We start from the raw sequence: 21520 nt of genomic DNA, 5'->3' as shown, positions 1-21520 counted from the left end.
GGTAAAATTCAATATCTACAACGGGCACAGTAAAGACGTTTACAGTAAGTCTTTCTACGACAGACCAACGGACCACGAGTGCCCCTGTCGGTCAACCAATCACGCACCGCGGTATCCCGTGTCATCATACCTGCGGTATCTGTACCGCGGTGTCTGTACCGTGCACTTTGAATGGCTGCATCTGTATGAAGGAATACCACAGTGGCTGAGCTTGATAGCAGAGCCTGCTAAGGAATTTGTTGATAGTACATGTAGGAAGATCTCTACAATATATCCTACTGCACTTACTTTGATGTCCCTCGTGGATCTTAAATGTGGTAAATGCCTGTAGCCACCTTAGTTAAAGGCGGGGTATGTCAAATAGGTATGAAAGGGGTGATTCAGAGGCAATTTAACCTATTCAACTCTTTGGGAGGTAGGAGAAGACTGGACATCTCAGGAAAAATCCAGTAAAACACATGGAGAATTCATAAATTCTACACAGACTCTTGCCCTGGGCTAGATTTGAACCAAAAACCTGGTACTGTGAGGCAAAATCTGATTATTCTTACATTTGCATTTAGAATATGATTAATACATCTGTTTATATAATGGTGAGCACCCCAGGTAAGAAACAGAGCTTGCAGTAGGAGAAGAGCAGTTGCTAAGCAACAGTAGAGAGACAACACTGAGCCACCTGAAGGTCTGTTCAAATGAAATCCTGATACAATTACATAAATATGTTTTGCTTTTATTCATTACAATTAGCAAAATAAAAACATGTTTAATTTTTTTAACAGCCTTGGAGTGTTTTTCTGAATGGAAAGTTATCACACTGGTGGAATAGTATCTTTTCAGAGATGCTAAAAATATGGCAAGGAATATGACAATATTATGTCAGGATTTAATGGTGCTATTCATTTTACATGACGCTCAAGGTTTTTAATTGCATGATGTGATGGAAAACAAAAGTGCAGAGGTGATGCCCTAGCTAACTGACGGTAATTTATAGTGTGTGTAAATACAAAGAAGCAGTACACATAACCCTCATAAAAAATGTTGTGCACAATCATGCCCATGACTTTGTTAGGAGCTTATATTCAACCATGCTCACAGCACAAGTCAATTATGCTTAAACTAAGGCCTCACTCTTTGATCGCACTTTGAAATTTGGCTCTAGAAGAGATCAACTGTGACTTAACAGATGATGTTGAATACACATTTAGCATCCAGCTTTGCTTGCAGAATCTTGCACAATGAACATTGGAAAGCAAAACTCCTTATTGGCTATGTGCAAGCAAACAAGCAACAGCGAAAGTTTTGTTTGTGAATGATCAGTTACCTACAGTTTAATACATTTTTTAGAGACACACTCAAGATACATTTAATATTTTTTGTATAGTCTACTTCTGACAATTTCTATTTAGGTGATACTCAAAGTAGACCTTAAAAGTCTAGTTAAAAATACAGTTGCATATTAGCCAGGTCTGCTACTGCTTACATACCACAATACTAAACGTTCCAGAATACTCCTAATAGAACCTCACAAATGGAGGCTCCACCTCCTGCAGTGATGCATTTAAAACCTGTTTAAGCATTGATTCCACAAAATGTAAATATCAGATAAGATATGATGAAATGATGGGGTTCTGCTTGATATACAGTACAAGCAGAAGGACAGTGATTCTTGTAATTTAAATCTCACTTCCTGTTGCTATTTTGCTGTGAATCCTTGAGACTGTCTGAATGGACACTTTCAACAGCCAAGTCTGCTGCTACTGTCAACTAAGAACCATACAGACATGCTGCACCAACAACTGTGCTTCTTGTGCTTTAGAACAAATTTGGCCTCACAACACCCTAAAGAAAAGGACTAGCCCTCGAGAGTTATAGGCTGTAACACATGCTAGTTCATTCACCTTTTTTAGGTGTAAGTGAGTCACACCTGCATCACACATGGTTCTTTTATGCTTTTATTTGGCATATAAATTCAGAAAAAAAGTCAGTGTACATTTCAAGCAGTCTTTGTTATAAAAGCATTCACAACATTTTGCCAAAGAGTGCTTTACAGCATCCCACAGCAGATGACCATGTTGTACAGCAGCAGTTGAACACGCAGGTATAGAAGAGATGCAAACAAAAGCAAAATAAACTGCTGGGGATCCAAAGCCCAGTGATTTCCCCTCCCCTAACTCTTGTTAGGAAAGTAACAATGAGTTTGTGGTAAATTATTTACTGTAGCAACCACGATAGAAAGACAAATCCCTGCTATATCAGGTCCAGCTGTCCTGGGTCTGCCATTAGCCACAAATATGTGTACAACAAACTTTTCTTCTTCCAGATTACATTTCACAATATCAAAATAGATTAACTGTAGACATTTCTGCTTCATTAGCTCTCTGAGTTGTTGATTTAATCTAAACTCCATATATCAGTCACAAAGTCATGTTGATGCACATAATAACGTAACTAAAACAAAACACTTACAGCTAGTCGGCATTATTTTAAAGTATTTGATGTAAGGCTTCAATTACAAAGGGGTATAGTTCACAAAATTTCACAAAAACACTTGGATGATCCACTTGTCATGTGCTTTCTACTGATGTGCAAGACAAATTTAATTACACTATTAAACTTGCAGTTTTTTTAACATCTAGCATCAACATCTGCAAACAAAAACTAAAATAAAACAGAACAATCCAGCTGAGTGATGTCAATTTCAATGAGTTTCACTTCATTTTTTATAGTATTTTGACAGTCCATTAATGTGTTTTCTTACTGACCTCTAGTGGCACAGCAGCACATGGTGCCAACAATAAAATGATAAAATGACACATACTGTATTGCTGGTACAGAAACTGAATAAAGAATGCAAATTAGCCCGTGCAGTATCAGGAAAAAGGAATTAGGGACCAAAGCTCTCCACCATCATCACTGGAAAATCAGCCAATAAAACACCAATTGTGTTTCACTGATCTGTGGCAGATATTAATAAAACTTAAAGAGACTTATTTGGAAGCAAAAGACTCTCAGGAGACTCAATCAAGAGCAATTTACTGAATATAATAAAACTGCTGGTACAGTAGGTGAAATAATTGTACAGGCAAGACAACACCAGCTCCGCTTACAGCTCCAGTATGGTTGCCTGTTGTGGGTGTCAAATTCTAGAAGGCTGGACTTGAAAGTTGAAAGATGAAAGTCTGAACAGTTGATTTCACTTCCTAGTCCCCTCTTCTCAAGATGTAAATAATGTAGAGGCAGAAACGTGAAATAAGCCTGCTCACACCCCTTTGGGTAGGCATCATGATGGCACTGCTGCCTCACAGACCGTGGGTTAGGTTCCAATATGGAATGCCACTGTATGGAGTGGCATCTAAGAGCTCGCATTGGTTTTCTCTGGCGCTCCAGTTTCCTCCACCTTCGCAAGGCAAGCTGGATAAGGTAATTGGATGGCTAGGTTTCGAAGTTATCTCTGTGTGTATGTGATTAACATCACATCCAGGATGCGTTCCAGCCTTGAGTTCTATGTTCCCAGAGTAGGCTGCAGGACGCTGCTGACTTGCCCGAGAATAAGTGAATTTCTGATAATGGACAAAGTGATTTCATTTTGGCTCCAGGCAATAAGATTCAAAATCTTTGTAAAATAAATAAATAAATTTAAATAAAATAAATAAGGGTTGAAAAGGAAAAAAAAAAGATTTGACTGCTTTGTATGAGTGTACACTTTTTGGCAAGGATCAAGCATAGTGTAGTCTGTTAACATACAGTATGACAATGTGTACTACAGTACACATGTTCATTGTCACATGGTTCTTGCACTCTCTCACTTCGCTCTAAATACTGGAATCAATGTTTGTGTTAGACAGCAGCTATATCACTCTGCAACTCACAACTAGCAACCCACTTAAGCTCAGCAGGTGTGAGCCTGCTCAGTACCTGGATGAGAGACCTCCTAGGTTACTGCTGGAAGAGCAGTTAGTGGGGCCAATAGGGGGTGCTTACCCTGCTGTGTATGTGGGTCCTAATGCCCCAGTATAGTGACTGGGACACTATACTGTAAAAAGGCAACATCCTTTGGGTGAGATGTAAAACTGAGGTCATTTTTATTTTGTGATATTTCAGCTGGAAGCTGACACTACCTAAGTTAACTACTAGGTTAGATCATTTGTAACTCCTGCATGCAGCTCTGCATTGAAGAATAAAAGCTTTAGTTTTTGGCATAGTGACTTACTCTGTTATAGGCTTGGCATCTTTATTTAGATTACATATTTTTGCAATTGCAATCTCAAAGTGTTCTGAAAATTCATAAAACCACTTACAGTCTGTAATAGTAAAATTCTCATCAAAGTTCTCATCATCATTGTACATCAAATCCATTTTTCTTACCTCTAAAATACCATACTAACAAAGTATTCCTTTTTACCTGTAAAACTGTCATTCCTTTGTTACACAATTTGACAATTTAGTAGTTTGAAAACTATTTTCTCAAAAAAGGCTCAGATTTTAGAGACTGGCAAGTGCGGTTATGGAAAAAAATACTGATGTCTTTGTGAAAGTTATAGAGATATTTTGAATATGGTTGGCTCTTTTAAATCTATATTTTATTTGGGTGGGACTTTTATCATAAGCAAAGTACATTTACTGTATAACAATTTATTATGCCAGGCACATTACTGAAACAAGCTGAATGCATAACATTCATGAGTCCAGATCTCTGACCTCTCTTGCTTGAGATCATAATTAATAAATCAGTTTTGAGAAAAAAGAAAACCTGAATTATTGTTTATGAAACCAAAGGTTCTATTAGTAGGTTGATTACTTGAGTTTGTCCTTAATTGGAAATAAAAGACTATAAACTGTCTAAACAGACTATGGTTACATACAGTAGGCATTTTGTATAAGAGCAGAAATTAATCCGATGACAGGAATCTGCAGAAGCACTGATTGAATGTGGTACTTCTTAACATTGCTCAAAACAGCTGAATATCCACTGGAAAACTGTTTTATAAAATGAAAATAGCTCAAAGTAAGGGAAAGAAAAGACTCCTGTAAATTGCACTGTATTTTACAGTAGGTGACATTTAATACCCCATTTCTCACTCAATTAAAATAATACAATTGCACAAATCTAATGGATCACTCATTGTTCCTGAAAAAGTTTCTCATTGATTGCCCTGTAGTTTAAGAGCAGAGATGAGCAAGTTACCTGTGGGCACATGACACTTTCCAAAGACAAGCAATATAATTTCAAGCACCTATACACAGTAAGGGAAACAATGTACATGTTTGATATTTAACTTTAGAACATCCTATTCATTTATTATTCTTTATTCTGTAATGTTTTTGTCCTAGATCTGACTAGTTAGAACAAAGGGACATACTGTACAGTGTATATTGTGCACGTTTTGGAGTGGTGTATGTGGAAATTGAGCGAGGTCCCATGGCTTCTACTGTACTTTTTGGAGAATCACTCTCCATCATAACAACAAAACTAAGACAACGCGCATGGGTGAGTATAATATGCTCCTTACTATTGATCTCTGTCACCCTCTAGTGGAAACTTTATATACTTATGTCCACCAAAAACTAGTTTCTAATAATTAGACCTCCATCAATATACTCTTTGTATGCAATTCATGCATCAGGGAGATCAGCGCCTTCACTGTTACATCTTCTGTTCAATCTTGTTTTTAAAACTATGTTTATGGGCATATGCTTATGGGCAAAAAAAACTGTTTTGGGCATATGAAATAGTACATAGATGCTGCTGGAATATTAATGGACTTGAAAACCCATGAGAAAATACAGTGTCTTCAGTTTCATTTATGTAAAAATCTATTATGAACAGTATATTGAATAAGACCGTGTTTATACTGCATGCCCATTATTAAAAGGGAATAGTATATTGTACTGTAGGTAGGATTAGATCATTTATTAATCTGTCTAACCCTAACATAATAAAATGGCAGTAAATTACAGTTTAGGCAGGGATCTAACAGTGTGTATTAGACTTGATACAGGCTTCATCTCTAATTTCTGAGAAAGAAAAACAATATACTGTATATATCAGATTTATGTTCTTCAAAACCATGATGTTTCTTTCTTTTCAAAGATGAACTTGCTTTAATCTAACCTTTGGGGAATGAGTCAGAAATAAATTTACAATCTGAGAGTTTTAACTTAGAAAATTGATTTGAATGCACCTACACATCCATCTTAAAATAGATTCTGGAGCTCAGGAGGTTAAATTGTGCATACAACTGCTTGAATACTAATGAACCACTTCACACAATATAATTCACTCCTTAAACCCCAACTCACATTTGTCTGTATCAAAACACTGTCAGAACCGCAGCCCAATTATATTAATGCCTTGAGTTCCACCTTCTGCTGTTAAAACACCACCTTCCATAAAAAACTTCACAGTAAATGGAAAAATGGAAATGTTTAGTGAGCCAAACAGAAACTCAATTAGGGATATGTTATATTATAGAGACATGGAACTCTATAATTTTGTGGGACTCCATTGCAATAACATTCTGAAATAACAGTTTCTTTATAACCCTAGAGGGGCCTTGCTTAGTCTGGATATGTTATGGCTATAAATACAGAGAGTTAGCAGTGGAGGTTAAATATTAATCAGTCCTGACACCAGGTGGCTCTCGTATAATCAATTTAGAAAAGTTAAATAATAAAACACCCACACTGATTAGGAGATACAGAGCGAGGACACATGACTTCTTCAATTTACTGTGAATAATTCAGTGGTTGAGAAAGCTTAAGAGACAAAGATTATTATAATGAAAACAAAAGAGCAAAACACACAAACCACTATTTAAAAACTACATAATGTGAGAAATTGGATGTTTCACATTCTTTCACCCTGTACTTTCATACATTTTTAAATAGAAAAGCAAGGACTAATTTCATCAAATAAATAATCCTTCATAGGCACATCCACACTTGAAACTGATGCTTTGTTCTTTATACGGGGAACCTGTACATCCAGATAGTGCAAAGAGTTAGTCATAATACCACTTTACACTTAAACTCATTTGATCCAATACTGAGCTACAGCTCCCACCTGTGTGATGCTTGACTGCTATTATATGGCAGCAGCCCCACCTAGCCAGGCCAGATTGGAATTTTGATACAAGAATGGAAGTTTGCCAGAACATCAGGCAAACACCCTACTATTGCAAATGGCTCTAAAGAAGCTGGTCTCCAGTTTAATGTCTCATCCAAAGGATGATCGCCAGCAGTACAGTTTCCAGAGTCACCATACTGAGGTATTGGCTTTTCAAAATTCTGGTAATTTCTGCAATCTATGGCCCAGGCACACATAATGTCAACTTGTTGTTCAACAGAACTAGCATAGAAAAATAGACAGACAGATAATAGTATAATGTAATACAAAGTACAGCAGATGGAATACACATGGAAATACATATTCTAAAATATAAATTGTTTTTTTTAAGCAAAGAAAGTGTTAGAAGACGCAATATCTGGAAAAGCATTTGCCACGTTAAACACCAACAGCTGGGGTATACCTAAAAACAAAAGTAGTATCAATAATTTATTTTTATTCAACATAAAAACATGTAACATTTTCTCAGCCACACATAATGATTTAATGTGTCTAAGTCATCATCAGTTAGCAATTTGTTTAAAATCATAAATATATAGTATATAAGTATATAAAAGCCTGTTGCTTTCATAACAGTAAATAACATTTAACAGTTTGGGATGCTGATGCCTGTATGTTTATCCATGTTACTTATGTTTAGTTACTTTTATCTTACTTAGCAACAGCGCATTGTTCTTTATATACAGTAGCAGTAATATACAGTACATTTAAATGAATAATGCATCAGCGTAAAGTTAGTACTGCTAGATGGCCAATTAGCAGTTAATTGTGTGTGCTGGGAACTTTGGGGGCGATATCCTGCTGCCTCTCCTAATGTACAATAGGCAAACCATGGAAAAAAAAGTATGCTTCCTTGACTTTTCACAACATAACTTAAAACATCATAAACCAAGAAAAAAAACATTGTACATTGGCATTAAGCTGTAAGTGTACACTAGAACAAAAAGAGTAATAAAAAACATAGAAGAGGAATGTATAGAATTTAACTAGGTCTGTTACTTTTTAACATGAGAATGACTATAAACTAGAGGAGGCAATTTTACCCATCTCGCTCATTTGTTAGTTCAGTATCTAACAGAATCTAAAACTTTGCCTTCTCTAAAAGCCTGCTCCAGATACCCACCACTCTTAATGTAAAGTTGCAATTCCTATACTCTGTCTTAAATGGATTCTCTTTTAATTTCCTAATGAGTCTGATGCAGAAGTTAAAAAAAGATCTCCCCTTTGTAATGACTGACATGCTGTAAGTCTCTCATAATTATTGTGTGTTTTGAAAATATTCTACCTCAGCTCTAACTATCGTTGCTGTTACTTAACCAATATTAAAAATAAGGCAGATTTGTCTTAGGATAGAGCCAGGCTCAGTTTGTGTTACATTTAATAGTCTCCAATGAGTAGAGCCACCATCCTTAGCGTAGGTTGAAATATCAACCTTCAATCAACCTTTCAATAAGGCCCCTCATTTCCTTAATCCTTAATTTAAAAATACCATCAGACCACAGTGATTTATTAGGTTTTAGTTTGTCGAGTAAGCTCACAACAAATATTTCCTCATAATAATAATGATCATCGCAATTGGTTATTTTTCATTCCAAGGTGTTTGTTGTTTACTCTAAGCAGACACAGTTTATGGATTTAGCATTCACAATCTATATTTAGATTTTATATATACTGTAGGTTTGCCTAATCTGCTGCAAGCATGCAGACATGCAGTCTGGCATTGATGTGTCTCAGTGGATAACAGGAAATTTTCACCTCAGGGCAGGACAGATGGCTGGGTTTACCAGTTGATGGTCTTCTTGACAGGAACTAGCTGAGCGCAGCTATGGTGTGCATAAATGAGTTACATTCGTTACTTAGAATGCCTCATCAGCGTCCCACACATATCTCAGTGATTACCATGCTGATCTGATGTAGAACTCTCTTCATGATGTAAATATTTGCCTGGTGTATTCTTTGTAGACAAGGTAATTTGTTGAAAGGATAAAGAGAGATGGGTGGAATCAGAATGTAGTATTTGCTGCAGTGAAAAATTCAAGTATTGAAAAAGATTCATACTTAGTTGACACTGACAGTCTTATTATCATAAGTAGAATCATAGCTTATAAAGGCTATGCATGGGGCACAGTTTTAGAGATGCTATAATGACATCTTTGGCATTTTTTATGAAGTGTTTAAGAATATTCAGCATTTTCTGAATTCTGGAAACTGTGCTTGTCATTCTCAACCATTATTGGTTTATTAGTTTGAGGAATGGAAATATGATGCCCACAGCCTTGGACGTTTTTCAGGACATTCTGTCATTTTCAGGACAGAAGGGTTTGATTTACTGTATATAGCCACCAAATGGTGCTGTTTATTTAATAACATTTACCTTATTTTCAATAGATCTGAATACATAGATGAGAAAATAAAATATTAAACTATGTACACTACAACAAAAAGAAGTAACTACTGATGTCACTACTGACAAAATATAACACATGTAACTTCCCATCAGCACTTGCAGTCTGCAGCCACCCCTTTCCAAATAGAATAAAACAATTATTTTCTTAGAATTTCCCTTTTTGAACATTTATATCAGAATTCAATTTTCTTTTGTTTTGTCAAAAAATGTAAAAGCCTATTTTTATGCAAAAGAAAGGCAGAGGATAAACTACCTTAGTTCTTTAGCACTTAGAGTTTCCCTTATTGAATGAATGTTGTTTACAAAGACTTCCTTTTTGTCGATGTTTTCTCCGAATTCTCTGTCAGTCTTGTAAGAATGACTAAATTCAGCAGGTCTTTTTTTTATTCTTTAAACATGAGGTGGGACTCAATTCTCCTGACAGGGAAACTAAGAATCTTTTTTATTTAATAAGAGTATTGCTGGAAAAATATTACAGCTTGTTTCATCACTTAATTCAGAAACAATATTGGTTTAATGAGGGTGATTAAAACATTTAATCCAGGGTGCTTATGGTAAATGAGCACAAAATGGGTTGAATGGCTTCCTCTAATTTGTAACCTGTTCTAGGGGGAGAGAAGAATGTCATGCATTCTACTAACTGCTGTAGCTATTTCAGGAGTGGATGACACTGATAGAATCCACTTAGCACTACATTAGGTTCATATACAAAAAGCTGTCTGCAAGGGGCCCATTCTACAAAAAGCATCGTGTTCTAATTTTTTTGTTGAGCTGTGTCTAGAATGTCACGGATTAATAGTGGCAGAGCTCACAAAAGATAAGGGACAATGGCTTAGGCTACAGCCTGGCACATGCTAACTGTAGGCATCCAGGAGATCCTCACTGCTCTGCAGGCATTCTATTCTCCATCATATCTTGACAGTCAGACTCTGTGACATTATGCAGAGAGTCGTGTGCTGGAAGTGGGAGGTGAATTGAAGACAGCAGAGGGCTAATCTGACATTGCAGATCATAAATTTGCGAGGTGAGTCAAGTCATATTTGTGCCTCGAGAACTATCCAGCACGGCAGAGTAGTCCTTGTCCAGAAATTCTTTACTCAACCATGGATGCTTCATACCTAAAACTAGATTCAGATGGCACTTTATGTTAATGGGAGGCATTTGAAATACAGTATATTCAATACCGTACATAATGAGTTCTAAAGGAACAGGTAACGGTTTATTCCATGCTGAAAGGACACCTGAAGAAGGCTCCACAGCCAAGACATTGTCTCTTTTCTTTTCCTTTCAGCATGGAATAAACCTTTACCTGTTCCCTTGCCACCTACGCATGCTGACACAGCTACCTATTTGAACTTCTTCAACCCATAATGAGTTGTATATCTTCATGTGAATTATTAATTACAAATAAAATACTTATATTGAAAATGTGATGATGACATTATATGTGTTATACATTACTCTTATACTGCGTTGTTAATGTGTCCTATAGCAACATGTGCAAAGCACCTGGAGAACAGCTAGTTATCTGAGAACAGCACTTCCAGACATGACCACATGATGGGGGCATAGACATGTCAAAGAGCATTTAGAAATGCAACAGTAATATTTGTTTTAGTCATCAGAACTAATCAATTTGTCAAAGGACTCCCCGGAGGTACATTAGTCATTTCAGTTGTACATTCACACTTCATTCTTCTAATGGTCTGGAGCATGAGCAGGACACATTACCCACACAGATTGAGTAACCACTCTTTGGGGATGCCTGCCCTGTGTCGCAATAGCCTACAGCATTGCACAGCAAACAAGGATCATGTACTGTGAATAGTTAGTAGGTACAGTGTGCAATGAGCTAACAACTCACAAGATAACCACCAGAAGCAATGGTGGCGGGTGGGGAAACACAAGTATTCCCTCCTCCCAAAAAAGTGAATGGATTTTCACACTGAAATAGAAAAACTTGTAACTTAGGTTGGCCTACAGGTGTGCAGTAAAAGAAAGTGCCACAACAGTTTTCATATCTAGATATACTGTACTGTACAGAACAAGAACCAGGCTTAATTCAGCTTTTGTTTTTCAGAAGTAAGATTACTGTATATACCGTTTCTCATAAGTATTTCCACAAGTGAACAAACCCAAAGGGAAACAACTCCACTTATTTAAAGTATAAAAAAAAGATTATGCCGCTATGTTAATTATTCAATTCAATGTTAAAGAAAATAAAAGTGATTTTTTTTTTCACTGCAAGGACTCATTCAAGGTTCGTCAGTGGGTGATTAAGCCAACTACATTCATATTGATTTTTTCTGTTAAGGTATTATCTCAAAGCATTTTCCACTTTCCAACCACTTCTTCCAATTCTGGTGTGCAGGGGAGCTGAAGCCTGTCCTGGCAAGCAACAAGCAAAAGGCAGGAAACAACCTGGTTGGGACACCAGGGCCAATTTTCCCAGAAGCCAGAGCCACTTAACTTACCAGTATGTTTTTGGACTGTAGGAGGAAACCAAAGGAAAGGCACACAAACTAAAACTGTAATGATCTTCATAGAGGCACAGTGCAGGTCATTTAGAAACTGAGATTACACAAAGTTATTGCTTGTAGAGGGCAGCTTAGTTGTTAGTATTGCTGCCTCGCAGCACTGGGTCCCTGGGTTCAGTTTCTGAAATGCTATCTGCGTGGGCCTAGTCTTTGGACTGTGGGAGCTACACTGGAGCACCCAGCAAATCCCAAGTGAACATGAGTAGAACATACAAACTCCTCAGGTCCAGAATTGAACACAGGTCCCAAGCATTACAAGGCAGCAATGATAACCCCTACACCACCATGTTGCTCACTTTCTCATGTCTGCAAATATTATTTCTTACTACTATAAAACCTCTGAATTGTGAAACATTTCAATATTCAAGTAATCTGGGAAGCTGTAGAATTTCTCATGAACTGATTCTCTTAAAAAAGGGAGAGAGACCATTTTTTCCACCTCTTCACAGTTGCTTATAACTTTACAGCAGCCGCCAAATTTATTGCATAATCCTCGTTTCTAAATGTCGGGTAGAGCATTGATACATCTCCAGGCCCTGGTATGGGTCAAACATGCCTGATCATTTGCTCTCCTTTGGGGAACATCAAGAAGCACAGCTTCGAAATAAATTGTTAACAAGACCTAATGGATCGATTCAGATTTCAGCACAGAAACAAAAAGCAGTTCTTGATTCATGTCCACACATTATCTTCAATTCCTATGGCTTTTAATTTGAAGAATAGTCTTTTATGAGGGACCTTATCAAAGACTTTCAGGACATTAAACACATCACGTCATATGCTTTTATTGCATCACTTGTCCTTGTTACTTATTTAAAGAATTAAGTTAGTTACCTGTAAGTGTCTTCATTCTTTGAGTCTATGATAGTGGACTCTTAAATTGCCATTGTGTTGTAAGCATTATTTTAGTTTAGCTCAAATTGTTTCCATAAGGTTACCAGTAATAGATTAATTGGTCTGTTTATTCCTTAGTTTAGTTTTGTCCACATTTTAAAGAATTTACACGTGTTGTTTTTGTGTTGTATGCTATTGCCATCTACTATTGCAAAAACCTATGTGTTCAGCTATTACCTTGGAAAACTATTTCTCCTTCTATGGCTGTTTTACAGTGGTAGCTCTGAAAAATAGCTTGCATTACTCTTTGCCTTTACTGAAACATTCTTTTCACTCTCTCTCTGGAGATAGCATTCTAAGATCTTATTTCAAATATGCCTGTAGCTTGGTATACACTATCTTTTAATCTTTGGCCCTTTTATACAATCTTTAGAGCTCCCTATTCTTTCTGATTTTTCTTCATTTCTCCATTAACCATTAGGGCAGATTTTCCTAGACATGGCTTAGGGATGAATTTGTTTTGAGCCTTCAACATTAGATTTTGAATAATACCCTTTTTTGTCCTTTGACTCTGCATCCATCTGTTCCCAGGTCAGCCCCTTTCTATCTCAGCCTTTCAATTTTTGAGAATACACTTTTATTATTTTTTATGAGCATAAATTGAATACAAAACAAGTAAAAAAAAACTGCACAAATCCCCATCCTAATCAGTGGTATCATGTCTCTTGTCAAAGAGGTACACAAGTAATAAAAACCTGCATTAATAAAGACTGCAGCAGCATCTGCCTTTCATGCCTCCACCCAGAACCCCAGTATAACGAATCCAGGCAAAGAATGCTCAATAGAAATAATGTGTAGAAAATCCAGAATCCAATAATGACAGGTAAGGGAATACGTAGTTTAAAGGAGCAGCACAAACAACCTTTTGGCCAAATCAAATGCAGTGAGCCATATTTAGTTCTGCTGTTGTGAGAAACCATACGTGGAGTCATCACCTAACAGGAGTACAGTATTTAAGCAAAGTACTGGACACAGAAGAAGAAAACAGTCTCCAAAACCTATGCACATCCAGACATAACCAATAAGGCATGAAAATGTGCCATGGCATCTAAGTGTACATTAGGTGTCTTGTATGCGCTGTGAAAAGGTTAGGGAATCAACAATTTGGAGTATTGCAAGCATAATGTATTATTGTCTCAGATACGTTTCCAAGATATTTCTTCATCTGAAATATTCAAACTATTATTTAAAAGGATAATAAAGTAGTTGCTCAAGGTTTGAATACATTTCAAGTATTATGAAGAATTTTTACACGCTTTCTCTCAAAAACCAGACATTAATGATTTCAAACCTGTCCATTTCGCTTTTTAAATTCCTCATTGCTGAAGCAGGAAACAACATTGAACTCTCTTTCCTGGCCCTGTGCTGTAGGGTACAGTCATCTTGAAGACAGTACTCCCATAATTTTTGATGAACACAGACAACCTACTCCTCTCTCCATACAACTTGACACAAAAATTACAATTTCAGGATATGAGGGAACAGTCATGTTTTAAACCAGTTGATGTTCTACACTAAGAATGTGTCATGACTTTGTACTCATTTAAAAGCACTGGCATTAAGGACTGTACAACAAAGAGGTGCAGAATTATGTCATCAGCGTAATATAGCATCTGTGCATCACTGTCACAGCTTTGATATTTAAATAAGCTCTAAAAGTACAAACCAGTTATCTAAAGCAAAGAGAAGGAAAATGCATATCTCTTGTTTCATGTACTTTATAAGTACTTGTTTCATGTTGTAAATCAAAGAGAAACACTATATCTGGAGTGAGGATTAATGCAAACTAAGATTATATTCTCTGACATATCTGAACATCTGAACTTCTATGGTACAAAGCTAAAGCCAAATGCAGTAGATTGCATTTGATACAGATTCAGATATCTGTTGCTTGGTTGATACTATATAGATGTTTTACAAAAAACTGTTCAGTGTCTACATAGTTTAGTATGAGGAGAACATATATTATACTGAACATAATGGATCTTAAAAAAATGTCCTAGCCTCACTTGCTTTGATAAATCCACCACCATTTGGGGGTTTGACTTCCCCAACCTCATGGTCACACTGCTTCCATGAGCCAACATGGCTTCTACCAAAGAACTTTGCAATTCTTTAAACCTGCGGACACTTGGTTCTTGGGTGCTCTTTCCTGAAAGATGGCTATGAAGCAACATGAGAAATATTTTTTTAATGTACTCAATGGATGGGAAATGATTAGATGTTACAGTTGAGACTTTTTAATTAGAGGTTTTTAATTTACATTACTGAGTATAGCAATGTTAAACTTTGTAATTTCTATGACTGCACTTATTCAAAAATCAAGAATGACCTTCCCACCACCACCACACACGCATACATACAGTACCCATAGCCCAATTGGAAATCGACAACAGTCTTCTACATAAAACAGCAGAAATAAAGATAAAGCTCAATTTAAGACAGTGACAAACATTATTTATTCATTTCATCATACCTTAGATGGCATGACTGATTGATGGCATTCTGATCAATCAATCAATCATGGTTTATTTATCAATGCACGAACAGTACAGCATACAGCGGTGTTGTCGGCAATGAAATGCTTTCAGCTCATTAAGAGGGATAGAAGAGTAGGAGGACAGGAATTTATATGGATTAGATTAACATTAGGATACAATAAATTGAAATTGCAATTTACAGTACAATACAATTGACAGATTGTGTGAAAGTAACTGTAACGACTCCAAGTGATGAAGTAGAAGGATCCCATGCAGACAAAGGAGAGAGAGTAGAGGCAAAAACAACACAGGTGTCCAATCCGAATTGACAGGCGAGTCCGTGGTCAAGAGCAAAGGTAAGTTCAAAAAGCCCTGAGTCCCTGAGAATAGACCTGGCCTTCTTGAAGCATCTAACAGAGTAGATATTCTCGATGGTCGGTAGCGTGCAGATGGTAGTGTTTTGTGCCAGCTTCACCACCCTCTGGAGAACCTTGCGCTCTCAGGCGGAGCAGTTACCATACCAGGCAGTGATGCAGCCAGTTAGGATGCTTTCAGTGGCGCACCTATAAAAATTGGTTAGGATGTGTGACGGCATGCTGAACTTCTTTAGTCTGCGGAGAAAGAATAGGCACTGCCGTGCTGTCTTGGCTATGAGGTTGGTGTGGTGGATCCATGTTAGATCATTTGTGATGTTGACACCTAGGAATTTGAAACTGTTGACTCTCTCCACTGCGGACCCACTGAAGTACTTATGTACCAGTAAAAGGCTCCTCTTCAAACAAACACATTTGCACATCCTTAGCTTAAACTTTAAGCTATGAATAAGAAACACAAAAAGGAGCAAAGCAAAGAGGAGCAATAAGTCCTTTAAGAACATGAGGTATAAAAAACATAAAACCATATGGAAAGTACAAGTTAATATATAAATTCACAAAGTATCCACTAAATCCATTTCACAGGTGGAGAAGACTGTTTTAAGTCAGGGGGAGATAAGGTGTCTGTGTTGTGGGATTGTTAATACCGTAATCTTCTTATTTGGACACATAGTTCAACGATGCCACACCCACTCATCAAAATGCAAAATGATAAAAGCTTCTCCTTTTATCACAAAAAAAATAAAATCTACCATTCCTTAAGCTCCAAAAAAGGAAAGAAAAATCAGCCATTTAAAGCGGAGGAAGAGGAAAATGTTTTTATTAATTCAGCTAGTTTAGTTCAAAACTGAAAGATAGAGGCCGATGAGAAAGTCTGACAGAAACGGAGAAAGTATAATGCCTTGAAGAAATGAGTGTCTAAGAAGCAATGATTTAAAAAATGTCAGAATGTCAAAAAATATTTTGCAGGTAGTGTAGCAATTGGTGAGAGAAAACCTGGCAATGGAGATCAGGCTGAGGTTAACCACTATCCATCAAAAGGAGTGGTGTCTGTCAAGAAGGGCTTCAAGAATCTCTCTGGAAGAAATGTAGAGGCATTGCTTCCAGGCACAAAGCAAGATTCCTTTTTTTCAACACAGTTTCTTTTCATATCTAGATCTCTTTCACTGCTTTGAAATCCTAAGGATATCATCTTAATGAAATGAGGTTGATTTGTCCCTCATGCATTCCTGCGCTGTTATAATCACTGAAGATACAACCATCAGGAGCACAAATGCTATTTAAGCTGACAAGTCTTAGAAGCAAAGGACAACATTTTCTAAAATGGCAGATCACCACACCCTTTAGAACACAGTATAGTCCACTAATTATTTTGCTTCCCCAAATGCCTTACAGTCCAGTTCTCATTTAGATTTTTACATGTGGACCTGTGAAGGAATCTCTTCAAGGCTGGAACTTGGGGTCAAAATGATACTGATATCATTTCATTTTAAGGTCATTCATAACCATTTAAAGCAAAAGAAGAAATATGTCATATGAACTGTAAGACAATGTTGAGAAAATGAACACCAAACTGTGGATAATGTACAAATTCAGTCTACAGATTGACTTACCCTCCTACATACCTTAGTGTTTCATTTAAACTCAGTGATATAAATTAAACTTCTACATTTTTGATTATGATATTGATAATAAAATTGAAGAATTCTATTTTTTAAGTCTAAAATACAATTTTCAAGGAGCAATGTGCGCTTTGTATTATATAACTATAATTTTCTCAGCATTTGTTAACATAAGCTATAATTTTAAAATGTGACAGTAGAGGTTAAAGGTTCCTGACAAGACCTGCTGATTGTGTGAAGGGCAGAGATATAAATGCAGTTAATTATATTTCAAGCTTTCAGTTGCCATATGTACAATTTTTTTATTTCAGGCTCGGATATGTTACATTTATATAAAGCAGTGTCACATATGCATAGATGATATCCACACTTAGTTTGAAAGTAAACATCAAAAGTACTGGAAAAGGCAAACACAATATATGAAAATGAAAACATTCATTTACTTTTAGTTAGTACACTATATGCAATGCAAGATATAACAATATTTGGTAGAAAACACAAGAACGTACAAAGATTGGTACACCCTGTCTGCAATCAGTTAATTCACCTGAAATCTGTATGTCTGATAAATCAGTACAGGTTAATAAACAAGGTTTATAAAACTAAATAAATATAAATATAATTTCTTCTAAAGAGGGATTTCAAAAGTTTTAACTGGAGTTACTTGTTATCATGGTTTTCTATCATTATTTAATTTTTTTTGTTTATTGTGAACAAAATGTAAGAACAGAAAGATAAAAAATATATAACATAAAAATCAAATTGGCATTTAGAAATCGCCCTTCCACTAGTGGTAGTCCTTCACCGGGCAAAGTTAGAAACAAGGGTGATTTTTAAACCCTCCACTGCCTTAATGATTTTGTTTCAGGAGAGTCAGGCATGAAATCATTAAGCAAATGGAAGTGGCATGTTTTAACAGGGCCTCTTTGTCATCAGCAGTGGTCTCCTAAGATCATAGGTCTCCTTCCCTGGAACTATGGACCCAAGTGGTAGATTAACACAGAAAGACCACACGAAGAAAGCCAAGGGCTCACTGATGCCAGGGAAGAATGTGCCAGGGGCCAATCATCCACTTGTCAGCCACAGTGATTTCTGCAGTATCATTAAAACACAAATAGAGTTATTAATCAACAGTAGGATCACATAATTTAATTAAATAGAGAATCATCCCTCCTTTGAGCTGGGGATTTACTACTAGCATTCATTATTTTATGGTTAATTACCTTCTCCAGTGTTGTTTATGCAGACAGTCAGATTAAAATCTCACTTTGTTAATTTATTTTAGTGCCGAATTCAATTTATGACATTAACAGTGGTGGGAGATTAGATTTGACTTGCCAATGTGTTGTGAATTACGTACTTGCGCACCTAAAGGTGCTAGAACAGGTAGTTGGTTACAGTGCACCCTGTCTTTTTTGGATTGACAAATATTCTTTTCGTACTTTTTCAAACTACATTCATTTTTTAGAATCACCAATTTTTAAACAAATTCTTTTAGCACATCCTAGAGATGAAATGATTGAGGCAACATAACCGCGTCCATACAAAACCCTGTACTGGCAGTTTTCTCTTTTTACTGCATGAGCCTGTGGAACAAACTGCAGCTCAAACACGTCCAATAAGAGAAATTGACACAGCATTTGTATGCTCCTGAACAACCACAAAGGTCGTCACAGTGACAAGAGAAAGCAATGGCATGCTCTGCATCGCTCCCACAGGGAGCTTCGAGTTGGGGTCAACTACTGAATCAAGCTGTGACCTCTGACCTGGAGAACCCAATATGAACTCTGAGCAGGAACACTTCACACTTTTGCTACTGGGGAATCTTGGATTTTAAACTACAAAAATGAATGTGTGTTTATCTGTTTGTCTGTCATGTGCATCTCTGTCAATGACTGGTTTAAAGAGGGTTCTCGAACGTATTTGATCATGTAATATTTTGCAGAATCTACCAAGAATAATTCGCATTTGTCTTCCTTGTGTAAATGACCGCTTCATGACAAGTGCAGCTCTTGTGATGCCTGCAGAGGCACCTCATTGTGTGAAAACACATTTGTTCATTGGACTATGAAAACAGTAATGGTACAGTGGAGCAGCGATACACTTATCAGTCAAGAACTGTATTTACAGGAGCATGTGGTTAAAACATTTTTACAGAGAGCTAGGATGTATTTGTGAAAATAGGAGCTCCAGCAACATTCAGGCAATTATGAACTTCTATCCAGGCACACGGCACACACTGTGAGTCGGTGGTCTTCTCTAGATAATACAATGCTAAAGCCCCTCTGCAGCATTTCCTTTTGCTACTACAAGCTTCAATAAATTAAACAGTTCATTAATCTACGTTTTTGACAAAAAATACTTTCATTTTAATTTTCAAAAGCCAATGCTATTTTTAAGTTCTATTTTTGACATATTATATAAATGTAAGCAAATACATTTTGTGACAATACACTCAGAAATACTCTTGCCTTGTTTTTTGCACTGGCCCGCCTCATCTCATCATTACCCTTGAGTAATGGAATATCAAACTCCAGAGGTCTGAGCATGTTACTCATTCTTCAACTTCAATCTACAGTATTATATGTCTTTCTAGGCATATTCTACATCTCTGCATACACACCTACCCTGTCCTGAATCTTAACCTTAGCACTATGAACAAAATGAATCCACACCCATCTCTTATTCTAAAATACAGTAGTAGCACGCAAACAGTTGTTTTAAAAACAGAAGTAGATCCTAACTCAATACCGTTAAGCTTCCGTGTGTAATACACTACTTAGTGTAGAAGCTAATGCAGGGTAAACTCAGAAAGTAAAAAATCTAGAACAAGAAAGGACAAGGTAATTTAACTTTGCCAGTTAAATAGATTCTAACACATTTAAAAAGTATGACCTTTTCATAAAAAATTGCTAAAAATGGTCTTTACGTTTGTAATTTGTAGCATCAAGAATCAATCCCAATCAGACCACATCTGTGAAAATGACCTCAAGTTTCAGTTTTTGCCAGCATCACCAAAAACAAAAAAGAGAGGTGGTGATGGTGGTGGAAAACTCTACTCCTCTAGATCACTGTTAAAGAGAAGTGCAATAAGGATTCTAGATTAACAGCTGTCTGCCGTCTCCCTGGAGCCAAATTTGCTCATGTTGAATAAAAATTAAACATACTTCACACAAATGCAGGTAATTAACAGTTATTTAATTTATGCCAATGGCATTTGTCACAATATACCAATGACCATACTACAGTAAGTGCAGTGACTCCAAACACAAATTCAAAGACCTTGGAAATATTCTGAAGGGCAGGATTAAATCAGTGGTTGTCTCAAGGATCTCCCCAGAACATTAAACACAGAGCATTGAAATAGTCAGACGATTTTACCGTAATCATCATTATTTTGAAGAAAATACATTCATTCATTTCAAAGACACTGAAGCTGTTGTTCTGGGGGATAGACTACATGTAATAAGAAGGCAGCATCAGCAGATGAAATCTTTTGTTTGTTTCAGATGTTTCTGAAATGTCAAGAACAGTAAAAAAGATTTCTTTTGTGGGCTTTCCATTAGATGGGATAAGAACAACATATCTTTTTCTCTCATCTCACACCACAAATAACTAATAACTCTCTTCTTTGTTGGGCATGTCTCTGCAAACTACCAAGGGTGGCACATAAGAAGAAACTTGTATCCCACTGTAAGCTATTTAATATGTAAGCTTGTATCCTCTTTTCCTTTAAAAAAGTGAGCTGTTGAGAGATTGTCTTTTAGATGCTGACATAGAGCTACTTTGCATCCAGCACTTTTCTTTTGGCAAGTACAGCTGTACACACTGATTGGGTTTTATTTGTGTAAATATAGTAGGTAGCTGTCAAAATGTCTGAATCAGAGGACCCCCAGCAATGAGTTCATTTAGAAAATTTGCGTAAAACAATCTCAGTTAAAACTAGCACAGCTACTGATGGGGATTGCAATGTTTCTCTCAAATGTTTTAGACGAAATGTTGATTCTATTTTTTACCTGTAGCCTTTCCCCCACCCTTTCCTGTACTTTTTAAAGTGCAGTGAGTAGGTGGCAGCCTGCT

The sequence above is a fragment of the Atractosteus spatula genome, chromosome 11 (genome assembly GCF_055471065.1).
Source record: "Atractosteus spatula isolate fAtrSpa1 chromosome 11, fAtrSpa1.hap1, whole genome shotgun sequence".
In the NCBI taxonomy this organism is placed as follows: domain Eukaryota; kingdom Metazoa; phylum Chordata; class Actinopteri; order Semionotiformes; family Lepisosteidae; genus Atractosteus; species Atractosteus spatula.
Note: the sequence above shows the minus strand (reverse complement) of the source record.